The sequence below is a fragment of the Equus przewalskii genome, chromosome 7 (assembly GCF_037783145.1).
Source record: "Equus przewalskii isolate Varuska chromosome 7, EquPr2, whole genome shotgun sequence".
Lineage (NCBI taxonomy): Eukaryota > Metazoa > Chordata > Mammalia > Perissodactyla > Equidae > Equus > Equus przewalskii.
This window is the reverse complement of record NC_091837.1, coordinates 33,666,382-33,693,784: the sequence shown is the minus strand read 5'-3', so window position 1 is coordinate 33,693,784 and position 27,403 is coordinate 33,666,382. Positions and strand designations below refer to the sequence as shown.

Below are 27,403 nucleotides of genomic sequence, written 5' to 3'. Positions count from 1 at the left end.
AAATAAGAGCAGAAATAAACGATATTGAAACAAAAAAGACAATAGAAAGGATCAATGAAACAAAGAGTTGGTTCTTCGAAAGAATTAACAAAATTGACAAACCCCTAGCCAGACTCAACAAGAAAAGAAGAGAGAAACCGCAAATTAATAAAATTAGGAATGACAGAGGAGAAATCACAACAGATACCAATGAAATACAAGAGATCATAAGAGAATACTATGAAAAACTATATGCCAACAAATTGAACAACCTGGAAGAAATGGACAAATTCCTAGACTCCTACAATCTCCCCAAACTGAATCAGGAAGAAATGGAGAATCTGAATAGGCCAATCACAAGTAAGGAAATAGAAACGGTAATCAAAAACCTCCCCAAAAATAAGAGTCCATGACCAGACGGCTTCTCTGGAGAATTCTACCAAACATTCAAAGAAGGCATAATACCTATTCTCCTCAAACTGTTCCAGAAAATTGAGAAAGATGGAGAACTCCCTAACACATTCTATGAAGCCAACGTCACCCTGATCCCCAAACCTGACAAGGGCAACACAAAGAAGGAGAACTACAGGCCGATATCACTGATGAACATAGATGCAAAAATCCTCAACAAAATTTTGGCAAACCGATTACAGCAATACATCAAAAAGATTATACACCATGATCAAGTGGGATTTATACCAGGGACACAGGGATGGTTCAACATCCGCAAGTCAATCAACGTGATACACTACATCAACAAAATGAAAAACAAAAACCACATGATCATCTCAATAGATGCAGAGAAAGCATTCGACAAGATCCAACACCCATTTATGATAAAAACCCTCAGTAAAATGGGTATAGAAGGAAAGTACCTCAACATAATAAAGGCCATATATGATAGACCCACAGCCAACATCATACTCAATGGACAAAAACTGAAAGCCATCCCTCTGAGGACAGGAACAAGACAAGGGTGCCCACTTTCACCACTCCTATTCAACATAGTACTGGAGGTGCTGGCCAGAGCAATTCGGCAGGAAAAAGAAATAAAAGGAATCCAAATAGGTAACGAAGAAGTAAAACTCTCGTTGTTTGCAGACGACATGATCTTATACATAGAAAACCCCAAAGAATCCACAGAAAAACTATTAGAAATAATCAACAACTACAGCAAAGTAGCAGGGTATAAAATTAACGTGCATAAATCAGTAGCATTTCTATACACTAACAATAAACTAACAGAAAAAGAACTCAAGAACTCAATCCCATTCACAATCACAACGAAAAGAATAAAATACCTTGGGATAAACTTAACCAAGGAAGTGAAGGATCTATACAATGAAAACTACAAGACTTTCTTGAAAGAAATTGACGATGACATAAAGAGATGGAAAGACATTCCTTGCACATGGATTGGAAGAATAAACATAGTTAAAATGTCCATACTACCTAAAGCAATCTACAGATTCAATGCTATCCCAATCAGAATCCCAAGAACATTCTTCACAGATATTGAACAAACAATCCTAAAATTCATATGGGGCAACAAAAGACCGCGAATTGCTAAAGCAATCCTGAGCAAGAAAAACAAAGCCGGCGGAATCACAATCCCAGATTTCAAAACATACTACAAAGCTACAGTGATCAAAACAGCATGGTACTGGTACAAAAACAGGTCCACAGATCAATGGAACAGAATTGAAAGCCCAGAGATAAAACCACACATCTATGGACAGCTAATCTTCGACAAAGGAGCAGAGGGCCTACAATGGAGAAAAGAAAGTCTCTTCAACAAATGGTGCTGGGAAAACTGGACAGCCACATGCAAAAGATTGAAAATTGACCAGTCTTTTTCACCACACACCAAAATAAACTCAAAATGGATCAAAGACCTAAAGATTAGGCCTGAGACAATAAGTCTTTTGGAAGAGAATATAGGCAGTACACTCTTTGACATCAGTTTCAAAAGAATCTTTTCGGACACTATAACTCCTCAGTTGAGGGAAACAATAGAAAGAATAAACAAATGGGACTTCATCAGACTAAAGAGCTTCTTCAAGGCAAGGGAAAATAGGATTGAAACAAAAAAACAGCTCACTAATTGGGAAAAAATATTCACAAGCCACTTATCCGACAAAGGGTTAATCTCCATAATATACAAAGAACTCACACGGCTTAACAGCAAAAAAACAAACAACCCGATCAAAAAGTGGGCAGAGGACATGAACAGACATTTCTCAAAAGAAGATATGAATATGGCCAATAGACACATGAAAAGATGTTCATCATCGCTAATCATCAGGGAAATGCAAATCAAAACTACACTAAGATATCACCTTACACCCGTTAGATTGGCAAAAACATCCAAAACCAAGAGTGACAAATGTTGGAGAGGTTGTGGAGAAAAAGGAACCCTCATACACTGTTGGTGGGAATGCAAACTGGTACAACCACTATAGAAAACAGTATGGAGATTTCTCAAAAAGTTAAAAATAGAAATACCCTATGACCCAGCCATCCCATTACTGGGTATCTATCCTAAGAACCTGATATCAGAAATCTCAAGAGTCCGTTGCACCCCTATGTTCATCACAGCATTATTTACAATAGCCAAGACGTGGAACCAGCCTACATGCCCAGAAACTGATGATTGGATAAAGAAGATGTGGTATATATACACAATGGAATACTACTCAGCCATAAAAAAAGACAAAATTGGCCCATTCACAACAACGTGGATGGACCTCGAGGGTATTATGTTAAGCGAAATAAGCCAGTCAGACAAAGACGAACTCTATATGACTCCACTCATAGGTGGAATTTAGTATATTGATATGGAGATCTGATCGGTGGTTACCAGGGAAAAGGGGGGGTGGGGGGAGGGCACCGAGGGGGAAGTGGTGTACCCACAACATGACTAACAAAAATGTACAACTGAAATCTCACAAGGTTGTAATCTATCATAACATTAATAAAAAAAAAAAAAAAGAACACTCTGGAAGGAAATTTTAAAAAATAAATACAATTCTTCCTGGACCTACCTCATAGGCCCACGCTGAAGCCAGGAGAACTGCCAGTGTGTGAATCTTGAGGATTTCAGAAGGGGTGGGGCTGGGAGAGAAGTGACAGAAGCCTGGCTTAAAGAGTGATTGTTGCTAAGTGGGCACTTTCCCACAGGAAAATAAAACATAGTTCTTGATAGCAGTTATATATTTTTTTTCTCTTACCAGTTTGATCTTAAATCACTGAGAACTTATTTCAGTCATTTCAGGTCATCAATCATTATCACTCTTAATATTATACATCTTTGATCATTATAGAATAGTCTTTAAATACCAAAATTCCATTTTTGCTGTGACTTAACACTCCACAGACATTTAGTGTTCTTCTCAAAGGAGTTTCAATATATTTCACTTCCAATCCCCTAAATGTGGATGCTCCCCAAATTTCCAACATTGACTTTGGTTTTCTGTTTTTCCTGCCTTAACTTAGATCCCATCTATGTCTAAGGTTTAAACCACAACCTAGGTGCAAAGGTTTCTAAAAGATTCAACAAATCAGTATTCACAGTCCTGACTTCTTCAAAATCCAGTTCGTGTGGTTCACCTGGCATTTCCACTCGGATGTGTCACCCAGCACCTCAAACTCACCTCGTCTAAATATGCGTATATCCTCCTCCCTCTAGCCCTCCTAACTGCCTTTGCCTCTGGATATCCCTATCTTTATTAGTGCCACCATCGTTCTCTCAATAGGTTATAAATTCTCCCACTGTTAGAAATGTTAGCATAATCTTGATACTCACATCCAATAGTCACTCAGTACTACTGCTTTTTCCTTCAAAATGTTTTTTGCATTCCCAACTTTATTTCCATTTGCTCATTTGTCTTTTTTCATTCATTCACTAAATAATTATTGAGCACCAACTATATGAAAGGCACTGTTCTTGGCTCTGGGCATAGGCGAGTGAACAAAAAAGACCAAGTCATGCCCTCCTGACTTCATCTGTCCTCTTACCTTGGTGCCAGTCTCTTTCCGCTTGAGGGCTCTCTGCACCATGCAGCCGGTTTGTACTACTAAAACACTCCTTTGATCCTATCAGTACACCTCTCTAGCCCCTCAGGAGGTTCTGTAAGATAAGTTCCACCCTCCTGGAGTTCCAGTCCCCTACACCTGGAGAGGACCATCTCAAACTCTTTATCTCCCCGAGCCCTTTGTCCCAGCCAAAATGGGCTCTTTGCTGTCCATAAATAGGTCTTGGCTCATTCCCACTTCATTACTCTTGCATGTTCTACTTTTCCATCCATAATTTATTCCTCTCATCTCTCTGCATGTGAAATTCTAAATTCCCTCTCTTCTGTGAATTCCCCCCAGCCCACATCAACCTTTCTCTTTCACGTCTGAATTATTTCATCACATACGCCTGGCAATTAACCATGGTTTACCTTAGGGCGTCTCTTTCATTGCAAAGAGCTCCTTATCGATTACACTGTTGTTTATCTTTAGATGTTTGTCTTTTCCTCAGTCTTAAGCAGTGCTTCTTAATTAGTGATAGTTGATGCAATATATTGCAAGAACTTGAAATGACTCCTTTGAGCAATCATTAGTTCTGGCGCAGTACTTGTGTTCTTTGTGTCTCTACTGTGCCTTTAACCACCACATGGTTAAAAAATAGAAGAGGCGGGAACACTTCCTAACACATTCTCTGAGGCCAGCATTACCCCAATATCAAAGCCAGGCAGAGACACCACAGACCAATAACCCTTATGAAGACTGGTGCAAAAATCCTCAACAAAATACTAACAAACCAAATTCAACAGCATATTAAAAGGTTTCTACAACATGACCAAGAGGGATTTATGGATTGCAAAGATAGTTCAACACATGAAAATCAGTCAATTTACCACACCACATTAACAGAATGAAGGGGAAAACCCACAGTCATCTCAAATTGATGTAGAAAAGCATTTGACAAAATTCAAACCCTGTCATGGTTAATTTTATGTGTCCATTTGACTGGGCAACAGTGTTCCCAGATATTTGCTCAAACGTGATCTTGGGTGTTTCTGTGAGTGTGTTCTTGGATGAGAATAACATTTAAATTGGGGAACTTCTGGGTTGGTCAACATATGGAGATTTGGGGAGCATGGCTTGCCTGGAAAGGGCATGGAAGCTCCAAGCTCCTTCCCACATACCTTGCCCTATGCATCTCTTCCATCTGGTTATTCTTGTTATATCCTTTGATAACAAACCAATAATCTAAATCATGAATCTCTGATGCCATCTCCACTGTTTATCAAATCTTACTTCAGTTCTTTCCTGAATGATGTAATTCCTCCGCTCACACTTAAGTGAGAGAAATCTGATGAAGATGAGAACATGGAAGGGGAGGCTTTAGAAGTAAAAGAAATTCTGGATACTTCAAGGCCAATATACACGTCATGCAACAGCAGCAGCCTTTGCTGGACTCAGAATTTTAACACGGCTGCTGAGATCGAGCCTCAGAATGCAGACGTTTATTACCACCAAAGACAGCTGAAAATGCTGCTTGATCAAGTGAAAAACAGTGGCAGATTTTGATGAATGTATTAGATTAAGACCTGAGTCTGCTCTGGCACAAGCTCAGAAGTGTTCTGCACTGTATCACCAGGCACATGTAGGAAACAGTTCTTGCCAAATCCAAGCAGATATGAAAGGGTTTGAAAAGGTCATAGTGAAATTTCCAAGATGTGCTGAAGACTGCATGCCCAGGCAATGACAGATCAATGACAGTTTGGTAAAGCTAGTGAAATGTATGATAAATGTATTGATTTGGAACTAGATAATGCCACAAAATATGTTCATAAAGGTTTACTCAACTTCAGTGGAAGCAAATTCTGAACAGAGGTTTGGAGCTTATAAGCAAAGCTACTGAAATTGACAACAAATGTGATTTTTGCATATAAAACCATGGGAGCTACTGAAGTGCAAAGAGGAAACACGGAGAAAGTCACTGACAGGTTGACCAAAGCTATTAACCTGGTCAAATCGGAAATGGAGGGCTCTTCTATCCTCACTCTGTGATGCTGCCCATGCCCAGAGAGAAGGTGCAATGAGATGGGGATTAAAACCACCACCATTATAAAACAGGGGAAAGGAAAATGACCCTCTTTTTAGAAGTTTACCCCCTCTTCAAGGACCCCTAAAGACACGGTCATGAGCTGTGCTCAATGGTGGAACTCAGTGTTCCCACTCGTGCCTTTGTCTTGCCCTATGCCTGTTTCATGTTCAGGTGGGCAAAGGGCTGTAGAAAAGCTGTAGTTTTTATTCCCTGTGCAACAAAAGCTTAGAACCTGTCAAAGGGATATTAAAATAAAGATGCACGCAGTACAAATGATGATTGGCCACACAAATAAAAACTTCGATTTGTTAAAAAAAAAATTTAATTGGTAGACAGTAAAGCAGATGGCCCTCCCTAATGTGGGTGACTACATCCACTCAGTGAGGCCTGACTACAACAGAAAGTCAAAACCTTTACAGCTTTTCTGAGGCTAGCATGCTTCGGGGCTGCTAATAAGATGTTACAGCAAGTTCTACTTCACTAGTCATTATAAGACTGAAGGAAAAGGTAAGAAAAACTCCATGAGCCAGTGAGCTAGATACAGGCGATGCCCATGCTCTTGGTCTCAGGAAAGAGCCAAGGTTGTTAACATTTTGTTAGAAAGCAGAGGAGGACTTCAGTCAAAGGGGAAACTATCCATTGAGGGTATACTCTAATAGCTTAGCTGATTTCTTAAGAAAAATAGAAAATACCCAATTCCCCCACTCTTTAAGACACAAACGCAAATAATAAAAATATTCTTTATTTCCTTATTGAGGTTTTATTGTTTAGAGAGAAGGGAGAGGAAGAAAAAGACTTGTAGGTTCCCAGAAATAGTGCGAAGATGACAGACACCAAGGGCCAGAAAAGGCCATCTCTTCAAGCCTAAGCCCAAAGATCATCCCTAGACTAGAGCTACCATAAAGAACACATTTCCTTCAACTATTCAAATTATAAATATTTAGTAACACTATCCACACAAGTTCCTTTGTACTTGTCCACAAGTTCTCACGTTTTTGTTAGGAAAATACTGTCACCTACTTTTACCCAGGCCTCAGATTAATGCCTATTTGTTCCAGTTTCTCCCACCTGCTGAATGGTTGCCAAAGTGACCCTTTGCTTACCTTTGCTCTTACCCCTATCCACCCTCCCCCACACTAGCCGAACAAACTCCCAGCCCTAACCTGTTCAGGCGATGCAGCTCCCACCCTCCCACCCCCTTTTCTCTGGGACATTAGCACTTTCCACCTGGCCAGTGTTCACCCTCCCTGCCTTGGATTAAGACGTTTATAGGCGTTAACTAACTTGCATTTACTTAGGTAGCAGAGTAAAACTTGTATAGAGGTCTTTACATCTGTACACCTCTCCCCGCTCCCTTGCTCTTCATTACCACATTAAGTACGATATTGATATATATATATCCATTTACAAAGGGAAATTATAAAGTAATGAAATGGATTTTTCTGTGTGGCTTGTGAAAAACCTATAGGTACCGGGTATATCACGTAAATGAGAATAGATACGTAATACTTATGCCTGATTAGAAAGATTTCTCATGGGTTTTGTCAGGTGAGCACTGGCCAGCATTCTGCTGAAACACTTCAACTTCTATGTGCTTTAAGATTTTGTGTTTTGACTAGTCAAGAATGGCACATTTTATACCTAAAGATTCCAATCCACAAATGAATTATTTTCTTGCCATTGAGTGGTAACTAGACAAAAGAAACGTGTGTTGCATTATATCTAATATAGTATTCAAATAAAACACTAGAGAGTTTAGCTCCTGTACAGACAATGAAAGGATTAATTGCATCTGTAAGTACCTTTAATAAGAAACCAAGTATCTTTAAGAAGAAACAAACTTAAAAGGGAGGAGAGCAAAGGAGTGTATTTTCATTGATCCATATGGGTAATGTGAGCTGTAAACGAACCACAAGGTGGAGAGGTGGGGCCTGGATCAATTAGTGGAAAGGAATAAATAACAAAAATATTTCTTTAAGTTTCTAGAGTTTTAGAGTTCTAGAAAGGGGTCTAAAATTTTCAAAGTCCTCTTACATACGTGATCATTTTACCATAATGATCCCATGCAGGAGGTAGATAAGTGTAAGTTTTCCCATCATACAGAGGAGGAAATTGAGGTGCAGTGTCAAAATTTTTTACAAAACATTTTGTACCTAATAACAGAGAGCACAAGTTACCAGAACGTCGTTGTGAAACCTTTGGAAACAGTTCCCTGGCTCCTGAACGGCAGCAGTGACCTGACAAGTGAAGTTTTCCCTGGATGATATAGACCAAAAGTGATTGACAGGGGAGTATTTTCAGGCCAAATTATTAATCACGACAATCCTGATGGGGTTTTGTATATTACATAAATAGCTCTCTGGGATCATATGTAGATAATGAACAAGAGAAAAAAAGAACGTAGCCACAAGATCTTATTATACTTCCAAGGGGTTAAAGACAATGTTCATGCATTGCACAAATATTTATTGAGCAACTTCCATATGCCAGCCACTGTGTTAGATGTCAGGGATCCCACGGTAAACAAAACAAGTATCTGCCCCCTCCTCACAGAGGTTACTATCCAGGGTGTAGGGAGTCGGGTGAGTAAGATATATACCAAGTTTTAAAAAGAAATCTCTATATGATTACAAACTTTGAAGAGCACTACGAAGAAGAGAGTGCTGCTATGGTCTGAATGTGCACCCCCCCCCCCCGTTCCTATCATTAAAGCTACCCCCTAAGGTGATAGTATTGGGAGGTGAGGCCTTTAGAAGGTGATTAGGTCATGAGAGAGGACTCTCATCAACGGGATTAGTACCTTATAAAAGAGGCCCCCGGAGAGTTCTCTTGTCCTCTTCCACCACGTGAGGATACAGGAAGTCTGCCGCCCCCCAGAAAAAGGACATCACCCAACCTAGCTGGCATCCTGATCTCGGACTTCCAGCCTCCAAGACTGTGAGAAATAAATGTTGTTTATACCCCACCCAGTCTATGGCATTTTTGTCATCGCAGCCTGAAGGGACTAAGGTGCTACAGAAGCCTGTGAAAGGAGCACCCGATCTAAGCTGGGGAAGAAGAGTAAGCCTCTTTGAGAAAGTGACGTTAAGTGCTGAGATCTGAAGGATGAGCAAGAAGTTGAGGGCAGGACGTAGGCGAAGGACTAAAAGGTTGTTAAGCAGAAGGAAGAGATTGTGCATAAATTCTGAAACGGCGGTGGGGGGGCGCGGGAGGCACAGCACATCCTAAGAAACGTGGAAGCTGTTTCTGGCAGCTGTCTCCACTTCCCTCCTCCCTTCTCCAGCTTACTTCGATTGAGTTTCCATCTTCACAGGTCCACGCCTTACGGTTACCAACGAAGGCCACGCTGCGCCAAAGCTCAAGGGCCACAGGCTGTGCGCTCTGGAGCAGACGTGCTCGCCGACGCGGACCATGACCCCAGGTGCCACGGGAGGCCCCGCGGCTCCCCCTGAGCGCCCTCTGCCAGCCCGCGCTGGGCGCTTGCGGCCCTGGGGTAGGCGCTGCTCCCCGCTTTCGGTCGCTGACCCCGAACCTCCCCTGAAGGCCCCCCGTCGCCCTGAGCCTGGTCTCTGCTCAGATCTCAGCCCTGGCCCAGCCTGGATCCCTGGACACGATTCCGGTCATTCCTATGGAGACCCGTGGGTATCAGTTTACCCAGGGGAGGAGGGGACAAATGGGAGGGAAGCACGGTGGTCGTCTGGCCCAGATGGCGGTCGGGGTGGCGGGCCGAAACGCCGCCAGCCTGGGCTTCCATTCAGCCCAAGCTCGGGGCCCCTGACCGGCCTGCCCGCGCCCCGGGGACTGGTCTCCAGAGTCCAGGGTCGCCGTTGTTACGACCGCCCTCTGCCATCAGGGGCGGCTTTCTGGGGCTGTAGGAGGAATCCCCAGCCCACTGGGTTCGCTGCCCCACGCGCACCCGCCCCTTCCGGCTCCTCGACCGGACAGAGCGCGAAGCTCCGGGCGCAGTTCCCCAAGGCCACGTGGCGGGGCGGTACCAACCGCGCGCAGGCGCAGAAAGCCTGCACTTTCAGGCCCACCGCGCGGTTGGCCGCGGGGAGGCTGCTCGCGGGCACTGCGGGACGGGCGGGGCGGGGCTGCGGCGCCGGGGGCGGGGCCTGAGGCGGGGCGGGGCGGGGCGGGGCGGGGCGGCCGGGGCGGCTGGGCCGGCTGCGTGGCGGTTGGGAAGCATCGGGCCGGGCGAGTTGCTCCTGTCGAGGCTGCGTCCAGCCTGGAGGAAGCAGAAACCCGCGGCTCCGCGGGCTAGAGTGAGCGTCTGCTCCTACGTGGGTTTTCCGTGCAGAGGCCGGGCCGCTGCGGGGCCGGAGGGGCGGGGAGACAGGCTGGGAGCGCTGGGTTGTCACCTAGAGACGCCGAAAGTGATTGCTGGGGAGCCGCGGGTGTTTGTGGTGCAGCTGGGTGGCCTCCTTTCGTGGTACCTCCCTTAGGAAATGGGAAGGCGGAGGACACTAGTTGTGGTTGTCCGGAGTGGGCTTGGGGCGCCGAGCCCAGCCGGAGGGTCGGCGAGCGTGTGCCTTCGCAAGGCCGCCGCAGCGTGCCCTCTGATGGGCTCCCTGGAGTCCCGGGGGCGGGGGCGCAGGGGCAGGTTGAGAACGGTGGGCGCCCGGCTGCGGCCCCGCCCGGGGGAGGCTCTGGCTTTTCCTGTGGGGTTGGGGCGGGCGGCTCTCTTCTAGACAAAGCATGTCGAATGCTCTTTTTTTGTCCTCCAGCTTCCCAGAGCATGGCCAAGCCCAACAGGTGGAAGCCACAGGGAGGCCCGTCTATACTTGATTGAAGGCGAGGGCCCGCTGCCGGAACGGTGGTTGGTGGACGCACGTCCCTGCGACCCGGCAGCCATCTGCCGAAAGGCTGAGCTTTGTAGGGTTAAGAGCGTGGGTCTGGAAATGAGCAGTCGCCCTGCTTAGGATTGGAAGAGGTCATTTAATTCTCCAAGCCTGTGTTTCCTCGTATTCAAAATGTTGATAAGGACATTCTCCCCGCTGCCTCATCGAGTGTGGCAGAAGTTCACTTTGATAGCAGCATGTGAAAGGAGTTGACAGCAGTGACTCCATTTTGTACCCTGGACTCCATCTTGTTAAAAACAGGAAACTGTGCTGACCTTGCTGACTTGCCAAAAGGGAATTATTTTCTGAGAAAGGACTTTCTGAAGAACCGTGCAAAAAATATACTTTTCTGGTAGCAGCAAGATGTCTTCGGGTAAGCCAATGAACTGTATGGTAAATTGACCCTCCCTAACAAACACCTGAGGGCGTTCTCACTTTTCAGGGCAAAACTTGTCTGGCTGCTGCCAGCACCTGTGTTCCCCGAATTGCAATTCTGAGACCCCAAATAAATGCTCTTCTTTTTTCGCTTGCCTCTGTTGTAGGTTGACAATGCTTTGCGCAGTAATGACAAGAAGCGCTAACAATTATTGACTCCATCCCAGTACTACCGAGGCACTTTCCATGTGCAGTTTCATTTAATCCTCACAGCAACTCTTTGTGGTAGGTGTTACTGTTATTATCCTCATTTTTCACATGAAGAGCATGGCAACTATGGCAGAACTGAAGTAATTTGTGCAAGGTCCTACTGTAGGTAGGAGCAGAATCGAGCTTGAATTTCCGCAGACTGACTCCAGAGTCTGTCCTCTCACCGCTGCACTGGAGAACCTGAGTCCAGCGTTCCTTTTCTATCAGTAGATTATAGAGCCAACTCGGAATTTGGGCAAGACGCTGAGCTGTCTTCTCAAGTCCAACAGATTTGCTGACTCTGATCATCGGCTCTACCTACAGGCCTTTCATAATTGCAGCTTAGTTTCTCTGAGCCTTCAGTCGCCTTTTTACCTATAAGAGAATCCTCGCAACACACAGATATCCCTTGAAGGGTCAAAAGATTAAGGGGAGGTGCCTAGCAACACACACACCCAGATGAGTACTTGACCTCAATGAAAGAACGTGGAGGAGAGCTGTGTGAGGAGGTAATAGGAAACAATTTGCCTGTCAACTAGTGCCTCTCAAATTGGCTATGGTGAAGGGCCGGTTTGGCTTTTTAAAAAAATATTTCTTATCCATTGTGGACTTAGGTTTCTGTAAAATACTATACAAGTGATTTACTAGAAAAATGAAATGAAAAAGTAGACATAATAGAAACTCAGTTTTTTAAGTGGTTTTTTTCCTTCTTTCCTCCAAAGCCCCCCAGTACATAGTTGTATATTCTAGTTGTAGGTCCTTCTGGTTGTGCTGTATTGGACGCCGCCTCAGCATGGCCTGATGAGCAGCCCTAGGTCCTCCCCCAAGATCTGAACCCGTGAAACCCCGGGCTGCCTGGGCTGAGCCCACAGGCTTAACCACTTGGCCACGGGGCCGGCCCCCCAGTTTTTTAAAGACAGCACAATGAAACTGCATTTTATTAACTACCATTAGCATAAATATAGGGGAAAAAAGAATTTTAAAATCAATACACATTCACTGAAAGTATGTATATAGGTGATGAATACAGAGAATCCCTATTTACATTTTGTCATTCCACAATTGTGCTTATTCTTGTTAATTTATCTAGTATAATTTGGGTTTATGATGCTACTTCTAGGGGGGTAAGCTATCTAAATGACTTCTATGTTTTCTTTTAAAAACTCAGAGAAACTAGTCTCATAGAGTTATATTGATTACAATGTAAAAGGAGATTTTAAAGTAGTTTCAGATAATAATTCATTTTTAACTTTGATCCAACGTAAAACAAGTGATGGTGTGCTTTCTAAATTCATTTTCAGTCCATCAACAGTAAGTTCCACAATTTATCTCGTATAGTTACATTTCAATTACTTTTTTCAAAATTACCTTTCAATAAAAGATAGAGCCATGATTTTTCTACATGTAGATCTTAATGAAAAATAAAATTTAAAGCATTGTCAAATTCCTAAGATGTTTATAACTTCAGACTGGCAATATTAAGATAATCATCTACTTGATTGAGAGTCATTGTGAAATTATGGAACATGCCAAAACCCTGTGAAACTCTGTTCTTCCAAGCTTCTAACTTTTGTTTTTGCCCTTTAATCATATATATATTCTTGGGCAAAAACATGTCGCCGTGCTTCTTGGCGTGGAAGTGTAGGAATCATTAGATGGTGGAGAGAAGAGACAGACAAGCAAGACTATCCAGTTTACATTTTACAAAGTTAGAACCAAGCTAGTTTCTTATTTTGTAGAAACATGAAGAATTTGCCTTGTACTTCAGACATTCTTGACACAACTTTTCCACTCCGTAAAGATCCTAACGCAGCCTGCAGTACGAGCCACGATTCAGCTTCCACGCTGTTACATTAGAAAAGGCATCTTCTGAGATTTCCCACAGGTTGGGCTGTGTCACTAAGCACCCTTTGTAGTTCAGTTGACCTTGGTTTCCTGACAAGAGTTTCTCCCTGAAGGAGTTTATAAGCTGATTACACTCAGTTGCGAGCTCGCAATCTGGGTGACTCGTGCACAGTTTTCTGCTCTCACTGCAGTTGTGCCGTTGGAGCATATTTCTACTCCAAATTCAATTCCAGATCAAACGTGCTGACGATGTGACCCTTCCCAGTTTATTCAGTTCAGAGGCAGTTGTGTTTGTCAGCAATAAGGCTGGAAAAAAATTATTTTCACTATCATGTTCAAATTACATAACACTAAAAATACTGTCATTGTAGCAATCTCTGTGAGTTGTCAGGTTGCGATGAAAAGTAGGTAGCTGTCTGTGTTCTATGAGCTGGTCCTCTGTCTTCTTGGCCAGTTCCTAAACACATCAGATTAGGAAGTGGTATTTGAGCCCTATTTATTCTGGGTTTCACCCAAGCTTTCTAAGCAAACATGTCCAGTGCAATCTTTTGCTAAGCTCTCAGCAGCTATAAATGGTTTTTAGTCTTAGCAATCTGAAGAGCAATTCTATGTGAAGCCCCCAAAAGCTTTAATGGTCACATGTATAATGCCAACATCTGCCTCTATCCGCCTTTTAATTCAAACTGTTTCTCAAAAGATCGTTCATTCTGAATTTATTTGGTAAGTAAATGTCACTTAAGTAACAGTTTCATTCATGACTTCATTAGTCAGTACTCTCCCACAAATTACACTGTGGTTTTAGCACTTTGCCATAGAAATTTATTTGCCTAATGTAGCTACCAATTATGTGTGTGCATTTATGTTAAAAGTCTTAAGTAAAAGCCCAAATGATTATAAAAATATATCATAAATGAATCAAAAATGTGTACAGATTATACAATGTTGGATTATAGCTGACTGACCCTTAAGTGGCACACACTGTGAGGAGGTCCTCCTGTGCACCAGCACACAGCTCATGCCACCTGGCCCTCTTCCTGCCAGTTCCACCACGTCCAAACTGCCCTGTGCCTTATTCCGTGGGACAAGTTCACTGTTCATGTGCTGGGGCTTTGGGGACGTGTCAGATTATTACATATGCATTTCTCAAAGCTTGCTCCTGTTCTTTCTGCCTATCTTGTCTTGGACCAGTAACAGCTGACCAGCTGGCCCAGTCCACAGACCACACTTTGAGTAGCATTGCTGTAGAACTTAAGATTGGCACTTGTTGAAACTGCAGACCTCTCCCAGGTACCAAATGCTTACCTGGCAGTGGATGAAAGGATGTGCCAGTTCTTGCTCTGCTCTGGCTTAACCCAGCTGATTATGAGTGTCTTCTTTAAAGACCACATTTTGTGTTACAGATGTGGAAGCTGAGGCTCAGAGGTTGGAGATGACTTGCTGATGGGGATGGAGCTAGAACTAGGTGTCCTGAACCTCAGTCGGGAGCCAGGATGCAGTCAGCCAGCCCCCATGGCCTCTCTGTTCCTGGGCCTTCCTGGGCCAGCAGGGCGTACCCCTTACTTGGGCTTATCCTTGTGTTTTCAGCCAAAGAAGGCTACAGAGTCGCCCTAAAGATTCTCCCTCCCCAGAGAGCTGTGTGCTCCTGGGGGTCAGCAGCGTCAAAGCGGATGCCACTGGATTAGAGTGTAAATGGAGCGGCAGCTGATGAGGAAACGCCTTTCAGTGACTTTGACAGTCCAGAGGCAGTGTCCTTCCCCTGCTCCTGCTGCAGCCCAGCCCCTGACTGGGTGCAGGCAGAAGGAGAATGTGCAGTGAGCCCTCGGGTAGGACAGGCTGGCCAGAGTGAATGTTAGTGAGCACCCTTCCAAGGAGTAAATCAGCAGTCCTCAAAGGAGGAGAGGGGGCCCAGACTAGATGTGCACGACCTCACCCCGTGCTTGGGGCTCCAGCTCCTGGAGGGAAGGAATAGGTTTCTCTTACTTGTTTCTACAGTGCACTGCAAGATGGTCATGAGGTCTCCAGACACTGAAGTTACCTTTTATTTCTAACATAGATCGCATCTCTCCTTTTGAGTTGCACAGTATTGATCTGTAGGACTTGCCCTTCATCTAATAGCTTCTGGAATTTTCATTCTTATAGCTGCTCACAAAGCCTTTGTAAAAAGTACTTTGCAAGTGTACTTTCCCTTTTAGCCTTTCTGGAAACACAGGGTAAAATGATCTGCCTTTACATTTTCTAGCCTAGTGGCAAAGGCTCTGAACTCAGGCAGACCCAGATTTCTTTTCTTTACTTTTCTTTCTTTTTGGCTGAGGAAAACTGGCCCTGAGCTAACATCTGTTGCCAATCCCTCTCTTTTTGCTTGAGGAAGCTAGTCCATAAGCTAACATCTGTGCTCTTCTTCCTGTATTTTGTATGTGGGACACCACCACAGCATTGCTTGATGAATGGTGTTTAGGTCTGCACCTGGGATCTAAACCCATTAACCCCAGACTGCTGAAGCGGAGGGTGTGAACTTAACTACTACGCCACTGGGCCACCCTGTTTTTTTTTTTCTTTTTTCTCCAAAGCTTAGAAGCTTTTGCTCCAGGATGCAAAATGATAACAGCAAGGAAAGTAATTTATATGGCTGTTCCTTTTCTGGAAACAAATAGAACATGAATGGAACGTTATAGCATCAAACAGATATAACATTCACAAAAGAGATGATATGTTTAGCTCAGGGGTTCTGAACCAGGGGCAGTTTTGCCCAGAGGAGACATTTGTCTGGAAGTTTCTGGTTGTCACAACTGAGGAGGAAGGGAATCTAGTGGGTAGAGGCCAGGGATGCTGCTAAACACCCCACCACACCCAGCACCGTACCCCTCCGCAAAGAATTATCAGGCCCCGAATGTCAATAGTGTTGGGTGAGAAACCACGATTTGGTTACATCTTTAAGTTTTCGTCTAAGGTAACCTTGTAGATTCACTTAGAAATTGTTAGATTTATAGAAATTGTTATAGAAATTTTTAAAAACCTGATATTTTACTTTCTGGAGTTTAGCTGTTCTATAAGTATTTACCAAAATCAATAAAACTTTTTCCCTTTTCCTGAAAAAAGTATATTTGTAAACTGTACAATTTAAAAAAGTTAAAAGATACATAAAACTACCAACTTGAGCGTGCTGATGCTTGTACTTTCGGTGTTTTTGGAGAAGGCGATGGCGGGGGGCGGGGTGGTGGTCTCAGTTTGCAGGCCTTGTGCTGGGAGGGAGCGGGCGGCACGGGGCTAGGTCCAACGGCGGTGAGGCTGCCGCTGGCCTCCGCCCTGGGTTCGCTGTGCCGCAGGCGGGGGGCGGGGCGCGCCTCTAGCAGTGGCGCAGAGCACGTAGGGCTCCTTGCTGTCCACGTGTCCAGTTTCCTTCCCCCTTGACACTGTGTAAGGCTGCATGTGGGAATTCGCTCTTCAAGTGTGTTCAGCTGGGCTTTCAGGTTTGTGCTAGGAGCGTTGGCCGGGATGACACATTCCTGTGGAGCTCCAGGGAAGTCTGCAGTCCTCTTTTTCCCTGCACGTCCCAACAGGCTGCGTGTCCAGGGAATCTGCGGGCCTCTCGAGATCAGCTCCACTGCCCCTCCCGCCCGGTCTTTGCGGTGACCCCCGTGACCCCACAGCTGTAGCTGCACGGTGCTGAGGAAACGTGGAGGGAGCCTGCTTCCCTTTGGCGCCCCTTGGAAGTGGCTGGCTAGAGGGGTCTTGGATTGTCTGAAATGCTGTGAAGGAGTGCCTAAAGATCCAGTCTCTTTCCAGAAATTGCTCCATGGAAGCTGTCCTACTGCACGGGAGACATTCTTGATTGTCCTTGACAGTCTAACGACCTTAATGTTTTCCTCTTGGTAACTCGTCTGGTGTTCTTTTCTCAGGTGATGGCAGTGGGCACAGGATGGTTCTCTCCCAGGGGCGGGTTGGCGTGGGAATTCAGGGCACTGCCACCACCCTTTGGAGCCCGAGCACAGAGCCCAGACCTAAGTTTCATTTCTGGGGGGTTTTATACAGCCTTACTGAGGTGTGATTGACAGTAAACGTCACATATTCGAAGTGCACGGTTTGATGAGTTGTAGCACGCATGGCTCCCTGCAGAGTCAAGGTAAGGAGCGTCTCTGTTGCCCCTAAGAGTTGCCTCGTGCCCCCGTGCAGGCGCTTCCTCCGGCTCTCCCTCCAACAGGCACCGCGCTGTTTCAAAGTGCGAGACAAACAGCAGCTGCTCGACCCGCTCGGCAAGGCCGCTATAACCGCGGCTCCAGAACGAGGCAAGGAGGTTCGAGGACAATCATGGACCAGTTTTACTTTTGGACCTAGGTGTGAAAATCTTCAGTAAAATGCTAGTTAATTGAATCCATCTGTTAGGGAAAAAATATGACCCATTACAACTGCATCCCATGAACACCCCTTTTTATTCTCCAATGTGTTGTATTTTTCACTAAATCTTGGTTCATTTTTCCAGTTTTTCTTCCACTTTCCCTACCATTTTAACGTTAGTTGATGTTCTCATTTGTCCTGACATTACAAAGCAGGTTGGCTGCTTTCTCCTAAGCTGCTGTGGGGGAAATGGGTCCTAGGTGAATACAGGATGCTAGGAAGTGGCAGTCACCCACATTTCAAAATGAAAGGATCAGAAAAATAAAAGACGTATTCAATTACAATTTTCTTCATTTTCTTAGGCCCTTCTAGTGTTTGTCCATCCCTCTAGTGGGGCCCAAGAAATCCCCCTAGAGGGCCGGGTTTAGCTTCACTTTGTGTCAGAGCTTCCGAAAACAAGAGAGCGGCTTGACGTGGAGGGCAGGTCTCCTGTGATGAGGCGGTCCTTTTCTGTGTGATGCGCCTCTGCAGCCGTCTCTGACACGACGACGGGTGGTATTCAGGAACAGTGCGTGCCTGAATGTTGACATCTACTTCCCCAGTGCTAACTTCACACCTCACTGGATGTTAAGGTGAAAAGGGGGACAGTGCTCTATTGAAATGACTAGGCGTCTGTGCTCGGGAGGCACTATAAAATCAAGGGCTAAGCTTGCTGCAGCTGGAGGGAGAGGGGTGGGAGGCGTTAAGAAGGGAGCTGCCGACTGGCTGGGCAGACGTTTAGTGGCAGCTTGTGCAGAGTAACAGCCCAATTTGCAAGTGCTTTCACTGTGGTAATGGGACTACTGGGGGTGGGGTGGGGGGCTTGCTAAAACAGTGTCCCTGGTGTGGAGTAATGGGAGAAGAAAGAATACAAAGTAGGTTGGGCCTGATTATGGCAAACCCAACAAAATTACCTCATGCCCATTTCCTCTCAATCCCTTCTATAAGAGGCAACCACTTTTCTGATGTCTATCATATAGATTAGTTTTTCCTGCTTTTAAATTTCATATAAATGGAATCATGTTGTATGTACTCTTTCATGTTTGATTTTTTTCACACAACATGGTTTTGAAATTCATATTGTTGCATGTCTTTTAATTATTATTTTTTTTTTTTGCTGAGAAAGATTAGCCCTGAACTAACACCTGTGTCAATCTTTGTCTATTTTATATGTGGGTTGCCACCACAGCAGGAATGATGAGCGGTGTAGGTCCTTGCCGGGGATCTGAACCCGTGAACCAGGCTGCCGAACAGGAATGCACAGAACTCAACCTCCACACCATGGGGCCAGCCCCTTAAATTCCATTTTACTGAGTAGTATTCCATTGAATGAATTAACCATGTTTATCTCTTTTCCAGGTTTTGTCTGTTATGAATAAAACTGCTAGAACATTCTGTACGAGTATTTGTATGAATATGTGCTTTCATTTCTCTTGGGTAAATCCCTGGGAGTTGAATTTCTAGGTTATAGGGTAGGTGTGTGATTAACTTCATACTATTCTGCCAGCTTTCCAACATTGTTATCTCACTTTACCTTCCCTCCAGCAATATACAAGAATGCCAGTTGCTCCATAGCCTTGCCAACACAGTATTGTTACTCTTGTCATTTGGGGTATTCTTGTGGTTAGGGAGTGCTGTCACATTGTGGTTTAATCAGCATTTCCCTGAGGGCTGATGATGTTCACTACCTTTTCATGTATATTAACCATTTCTATACTTTGGTGGGATGTTAGTTCAAATATTTTGCCTATTTGAAAAAATGAGTTGCCTTTTTTATTATTGAGCTGTTAGAGTTCTTTACATATTCTGATCTAATACACACACACTATTTCCTCCCAATCTGTGGCTTGCCTTTTCATTTTCTTAGTGGTAAATTGCCTAACAGAAGCCTTTAATTTTATAGATCCAGTTTATCAATTATTTCCTTCTATGGCTAAGTTTCTGTGGTCCTGTTGTAGTGTGATGTAGTGAGGACTGTGTGGTGGAGAAACCTGTTCCCACAGCAGAGTCCACTGCTGTACAGTGAGAAGGTGTTATACAAATGCAGAGCAACTACTGAGAATGAGCTGTTATACCATTAAAGTTCATAAGGAAGGTGACAACGTGAAGAGCATGCGTGCAATTGTTAGCTGATAAAACGCAGATGAACCTTTGAGGAGTGCCGCTTGCTCCCCTTCCTGACTTCAGTCTAGACTGTCAGGAAAGGTGTGACTCACTTCCGGGAAGATAAGAGAAACATGGCTTATGGGAGCCCCCAGCAACCCTGGAACTCCTGATTCTTTTCACTCGCTTGTAGGCTTTGCTGTCAACCACGTTTTGCGGGCATCTGTGGAAGTGAGAGAATGCCCTGCATCACTTGGTACAGCCAGCAGGTTTCCAGATTGATCTAGCAGAGGAGCCCGCAGCTGGGCTCACGATAGGAACCTGCCAGGATGGCCAGGAGGGGACAGCATGCACTCCGTAGTCAGGAACCACGGGATAGATAACCTAAACGTGCCCCTGAAGAGTGGGTGCCTAGGAATGACAGCCTCCTGAGCCCTGGGGCAGAAAAAATACCTCACTGGAACAGGGCAAGACACTGTACTGTAGGCTGACATTTTCCTTTAGTCTTCCAATGGATCAACCAGATCCAGCAAGAAAGAGAAAGGGTAGGGAAAATACATTCACTTGGTTATCAGCGCAGCTTCTCTGTGCCAAAGGCCAGGAGCTACATCCAGGGAATAAGTCATTTGGAATAAAGCATATTTGTGTAGGGCACAGAGAGAGACTCAAAAAGAGGCAGCCTACCCCCTCTCACCTCAAGACAAGCTGGTAAGGACCACGCAGCCCTTTGGACTGCAAGGGATAGACGGCACTTCCAGAAGCATGCAGTTTAGGACTTGAGTCTGGGAAGTGAGGCCACAGAGAGAGCGTCTACCCCACTCGGGCAACCGTCCACACCGGGGCCCGGAGCCCTCTGCCCAACCTAGGGGAGACCACAAAAAGCAGGTGGAGCGCCATATGCCAGCCGAGGCTGCACCCAAGCTGCGGGGGAAGGAGTGCCGGGCGCCCTTCTTGCAAGCCTCTCTCCTCATCACCCCAAGGCCCACAAAGGTGCTGCCCGCTGCAGGGTCACGGGACGCCTGATTTCCAGCACGGCCCTGAGTCACAGGGGCCAAGCTTTAAAGGCCCCTCACTCCCCAGTCCCCATGTAGGGAGACCATCTGAAGAACTGTCCGCTGGAGCATTCCAACAGAAGATGACGACAACCCCCCACTCTGCCATCACCCCGCCCCGCCCTGCGCAGCTCAGCCTGCACGAACCAATACTGGAGTCGAACCCCGATCCTCTGCTGCCCTCTAGTGACAAACACCGGGAAAGCCGAGCAAAGTCCTCATAATCAATGGCAGGCTATTTTAAGAGGTAAAAGTGACACAATCTAAATGTTTAAAGTTCAAGGCAGAAGGACCCAGGTCTACCTATGTTCTTTTATAACTGGGGTACGACTATGCTTTCACACTCGATCACCCCGACAGTTTGCCAATGGGTTAACGTGGGCTATGACGAGAAGAAAAGACGCAAGGGACTCCAAGAGCTTTGACTTGAGAAACTAAAACGTAAATTACTCTTAACTGAAATTTTTTAAAAAAGGAAAAAAAGAAACGTGGGTAGAATGGATTTTGGCATAACGATTTAAAGATTCACTTTGAGATATGCTAAGTTTGGAATGTTTAAAAGGGGACACTTGCTAAACTGGACAAAAATTATGCTGTACTCTGATTTGATTGTTAAACTGTCCTGCACTGTTATTGGATGTAAACATGCCCATAGCTTCTAGGATACAGATGTTGGAGTCCTATTAAGATTAACTGGACATATAGCAAACGGACTGGTCAAGAGACGAAAGGAATATGACTGTCCCATGGAAAAAGTGAAATCCTAATGATCATATGTATGTTACTTTGTATATTTGCATGTTAAGTGCGTTGAACATTCATCATGGGTGGAAGGATCGTAAAGAAAAGGTTGACATAACCTCTCATCTCTCTGGAAAGATGACCTTAGTTTAACCTTCTAGTTTCTTTCCCCTGGGAACCTGGTGAGAGAACACCATAGCTGTGCTGCTAGGGGAGCACTGCTTTTACTAAGAGAACAGCATATCTTATGGTGCATTTCTATGCTTTTAAATTGTGATTTTTGTAACCTTTCCCACCTGAAATAGAAAACCATTTCCTCATATGGATGGGTATTACAGTGTATTTACATGAGGTTCTGGCTCTAGTGGGCACAGAAAGACCGAAGAGAGTAATTCCTGAGACTCATCTGTCTGAATTGCTAAGGAAGATTTCAACCTCAGCAAGGGCCTGCCTCGCTCCTTCACGAGCTCTTTGAAATCTTTGATAAAAACACGGTGTCCAAAAGACGAACGAGTTACTGCTGTTTGGTGGTGTTATCAAGGGAACTCTTGAAATGTGCGAACTCCTACACTCCTTCAAGTAGAGATGGTAAGAGCAGCGCAGGCGTCCTGGGACGCTCTGTTGGCGAACTCTTGGCAAAATGGCACGGGGCAATGTTAACTTGCTAAATTGACATAAAGGACATTATTTTTATGTTCAGTATATTTTGTGCTTCCTGTCTGCATCACTAAATCATACTTAAATTATTGCATTGCTGAAATCAGAAGTTGTAGTGTTAGAGCTAATGTAACTGATAACAGAGAATAGAATAAGCGCTGATTGCTTGTTAGAACTGGATCACATTGTAACTATTCCAAAACATCTGTTATTTAAACCTAACTGATAAATTATTTCTCTAAAACAAGGAGTCGCAGCAATGAAAGATTTTTGAAACTATAAAATGGCTTCCACAACCCTGTTTGGCAATCATTTGATTGGTGAATTCACTTTGAGTGATAGGTATGTTCTTACTGATCTGGGTACTCAGATGTCCGGATTGTTATCATGTCATTGGGCTGGGGGCCCGGGCCAGCATGGAGTGGGAGCAAGCGAGGCTCACTGGCGGTGTCGAAGCCCCGCCATCTGAGGACGCGAGCTGTCCCCTGCACCGGCCCAGCGCTGCCCGGGGAGGAAACGCGCGCTGCGCTTGCAGAGCAAACAGAATGAACTGTCGTGAGCCAGAGGTTCATAAACAAATTGTGAGCGTGCCTGTGTATTCTTGCTAGTGTCTGGTATAAGTGTATAAACATACGTATCCTGGTATGCTTGCTGGTTGATACAGCTCAGGTAAAACTTTTCGAAAGCCTACTCCTCCCTTTCCACTTGCTCCTCGCCCCCACCCAACTTCTGTCTGGAGCTATTTAGAGAAAGTGTAATTTACTGTGGGGAAGAGAAAAGAAACATGAAAGGGGAACTCCAGCATGGCGAACTCCTGATTCTCCTTAATCTGATTTTGTTTTCTTATCTAATAAATCATATTTTGAGAAAACCTGTGGAATTGAGAAAATGTCCTGCAACATCGAGTAATCCTTGCTTACCCCAAAGTCATGAACAGATTCCCCTAAGTTTTCTTCTACAAGACTTATATTTTTAGCTTTCACATTTAGGTCTGTGATCCAACTTGAATTAATATTTTGTGTGTGAAGTTGAGGTGAAGCTTCATTTTTTACAAAAGGATATCTCATTTGTTATGAAAGACTTTCTATTCCCCACTGGATTGCTGGGCTGTTTGCCAGAAAGCAGCTGACTATATGTATATGCATCTATTTCTGAACTCTAGTCTGTTCCATTGATCTTTCTGCTTATCCTCATGCTAATAACACACCGTATTGATTACTGTAGCTTTGAAACAAGCCTTGAAACAAGTAAGGTAACTTTATTGTTCTTTCTCAACACTGTTGGACTATTCTAAGTCCTTTGAATTTCCATATACATTTTAAAACTTTTTAATTTCTGTATAAAAAAAGACAGCTGGGAGCTGGGGATTTATTTCTATCTCTAGGTCTACTTGGAGAGAATTTTCATCTTAACCGTGTTGAGTTCCAATCTATGGACATGGACTCTCTCCATTTGCTTAGCTCTTGCTTACTTTCTTTTGGCAATGTTTGTTGTTTTCAGTAATTAGGCCCTGCACATGCTTCATTAAATTTACCTTTAGGTATTTTATATTTGTTGATGCTTTTATAAATAGTATTGCTTTTATCATTTTACTTCCCTGTTTTCTTTGGCTAAAATGTAGAACACAATTGATTTTTGTGATTGACCTTTCTCCTGTGACCTTGCTAAATGTGCTTATTAATTCTAGTAATTTTAGCAATAAATTCCTTAGGATTTCCTTGACATAATCATGTAGTCATATCACCTGCAAATTAAACAGTGTTACTTCCTCCTTTCAAAACTTTTTGCCTCTTCTTTTTCTTAGTATACTTAGTATACTTACTTAGTACACTTAGTGAGTATACTAACTAGGGTCTCCTGGACAGTGTTGAACAGAAAAAGCAAAAGCAGACATCCTCTCCTTGTCTGTGGTCTGAGGGCAGGGTTTCTCAACCTTGGCTCTATGGAAATATGGGGCAAGGTAATTTTTTGTCATGGAGGCTGTCCTGTGCATGTAGCATGTTTAGCAGCATCCTGGCTCCCACCCACTAGAGGCTAATAGCACCCTCTCACTCCCCAGTGGTGACAACCAAAAATGTCCCCAGACATTGCCAAGTATCCCCTGAGGGACAAAAATCACCCCCAGTTGAGAACCACTGTGTTAGGAAGAAAATGTTAATATATCACCATTAAGTATGATATTAACTGTAAGGATTCTTTTTTTCAAAATTGTACTATGGGAAATTTCAAGCATATAGAATATTACATTGAATAATGGTGTGCTCACAACCATTCTACCATAAATATTTTACTATATTTGGCCTGGTGCATATCTATCCATCTATCGTCCTTCTATCCACTCAAACACATTTTAAAATAAGTTACAGATAGCAGTACACTACCCTACATACTTCAGTATGCATATCATTACCTAGAGTGCAAAATCTGAACATTATGTGCAGATTTTGTTTTCCTTTGGGGTAACATTTTCATATAATGAAATGTAGAAATTTTTAGTGAACATTCACTTAATGCCTAACAGCTATGTAACCCAAACTCTTATCAAAATATAAAACACTGTCCCATAGAAATATAACACAAGCCACATAAATAATTTAGAATTTCCTAGTAGCCACATTTAAAAAGTAAAAAGAAACTGCTAAAATTTATTTTACTAATATAATTAAGTCAATTATCTAAAATATTATAATTTAACATGTAATGGTAAAATATTACTAATGAGATATTTTACATTCTTTCTTTCCTACTAAGTCTTCAAAGTCTGATGTGTGATTTACACTTAGAATACATCTCAATGAAGACTAGTAACATTGCAAGTGCTCAATAGGCCCTGTGGCCAGTGTTCCTGCACAGCTAAAGAACATTTCCATTCCCCAGAAAGGCTCCCCAGACCCCTTCAGCCGATCTCCATACCCACTCCCATGGAGGCAACCATTGTTCTGGGTTTTTCCTTCCATCGTTGTTTAGCTTTGCCTGCCCCAGCATTTCCTGTAAATGGAATCGTACAGTATACGTTCTTCTCTGTCTGGCTTCTTTCACTCAGCATGTTTCTCAGATTCACTCATGTTGTTACTCCTACCAGTTTATTCCTTTTGATTGCTGAGTAATGTTGCATTGTATGCATATAACACAGTTTACCCATTTTCTATTGGGTACGGTCTCAGTTTTTGGATATTATAAATAATGCTGCTATGAAGCTAGCCCACCCACCAGAGTGCTCACAGCAATCGCGGCCCAGTGGCACAGGAGGGTGCACATAGCCCACAGAGGGAACACACCTGGAGAACCTGGCTCTGGTGAATAGGGGGATTGCACTGGGCCCCACAGAACACCTTCTACATAAGCCTGCTCCTTCAAAACCTGGAGTCATAGCTGGTCTACCTAGTATATAGAAATAATTACCGAGAGTTAGGCAAAATGAGGAAACAGAAAAACGTGTTCCAAATGAAAAACACAAGACAAAATCTTAGAAAAAGAACTAAATGAAATAGAGATAAGCAATCCACCAGATAAACAGGTCAAAGTAATGATCCAATAAAGATGCCTACCAAACTTGGGAGAAGAATACATGAACACAGTGAGAACTTCAATAAAGAGACAGAAAATTTAAAAAGAACCAATTGGAGCTGAAGAATAACTGAAATAAAAAATATGCTAGGGGGATTAAAGAGCAGATTTGATGATGCAGAAGGACATATCAGTGACCTAGAAGACGGGGTAGTGGAAATCACCCAGTTGGGACAGCAGAAAGAATAAAGAATTTTTTAAAAATGAAGATAATTTTTTAAGTACACTATAAAGTGTACTAACATTTGCATTATAGGGATTCCAGAAGGAGAGGAGAGAGAGAGAGAAAGGGACAGGAAACCTATATGAAGAAATAATGACTGAAAATTCCATAATCTGGTGAAGGAAATAGACATCTAAGTCCAGGAAACACAGAAGGTACCAAAGAAGACGAATCGAAAGAAATCTACAACCAAGACATATTATAATTAAAAATTTCAAAAATTAGGGGCCGGCCCCATGGTGAAGTGGTTAAGTTCACACACTCTGCTTCAGCAGCCCAGGGTTTTGCTGGTTCAGATCCTGGGAGCAGGCCTAGCACCGCTCATCAAGCCATGCTGAGGTGGCATCCCACATAGCACAACCAGAAGGACCTACAACTAGAATATATGACTATGTACTGGGGGGGGGGGGGGGGGCGGGGAGGTTGGGGAGAAGAAGAAGAAGAAAAAAAAAAGAAGAAGATTGGCAACAGACGTTAGCTCAGGTGGCAATCTTTAAAAAACAGATGTTAGCTCAAGGTCACTATTCCTCACCAAAATAAATAAATAAATCTTAAAAAATAAAAAATAAAACAAAGGCTGTAACAACAGACAAAGAAGGGCATTGCATAACAATAAAGGGATCAATCCAACAAGAGGATATGACACTGGTAAATATCTATGCACCCAACATAAGAACACCTAAATATATAAAGCAAACACAAGGGGAGACATTGACAGTAATACAACAATAGCAGGGGATTTTAACACCCCACTTACGTCAATGGATAGATCATCCAGAGAGAAAATCAATAAGGAAACATTGGCCTTAAATTACATGATAGAACAGATGGACTTAATAGATACATACAGAACATTTCATCCAAAAGCAGCAGAATACACGTTCTTTCAAGTGGAACATTTCCCAGGATAGATCACGTTAGGCCACAAAACAAGTCTCAATAAATTTAAGAAAATTGAAATCTTATCAAGCATCTTTTCTGACCACAGTAGCATGAAACTATAAATCAGTTACAAGAGGAAAACCAGAAAAAACACAAACACACGGAGGCTAACCAACAGACTACTAAACAACCAATGGGCCAATGGAGAAATCAAAGAAGATAATGGAAAATACCTTGAGACAAATGAACAAGGAAACACAACGTTCCAAAATCTATGGGACACAGCAAAAGAGTTCTAAGAGGGAAGTTTATAGCAATATAGGCCTCCCTCAGGAAAGAAGAAAAATCTCAAATAAGCAATCTAACATTATACTTAAAAGAACTAGAAAAAGAAGAAAAAACAAAGCCCAAAGTTAGT

At 43.6% G+C, this 27,403-nt stretch overlaps 1 long non-coding RNA gene across 1 annotated transcript; it reads left to right on the top strand.

Moving 5' to 3' along the window:
- The first annotated feature begins 10,212 nt into the window (after nucleotides 1-10,212).
- Nucleotides 10,213-16,549, top strand: LOC139084497 (uncharacterized). Its single transcript, XR_011541918.1, has 4 exons — nucleotides 10,213-10,344; nucleotides 10,807-11,293; nucleotides 11,463-11,580; nucleotides 14,790-16,549. It is a non-coding gene; the product is annotated as an uncharacterized lncRNA (long non-coding RNA).
- The last annotated feature ends 10,854 nt before the right edge of the window (nucleotides 16,550-27,403 follow it).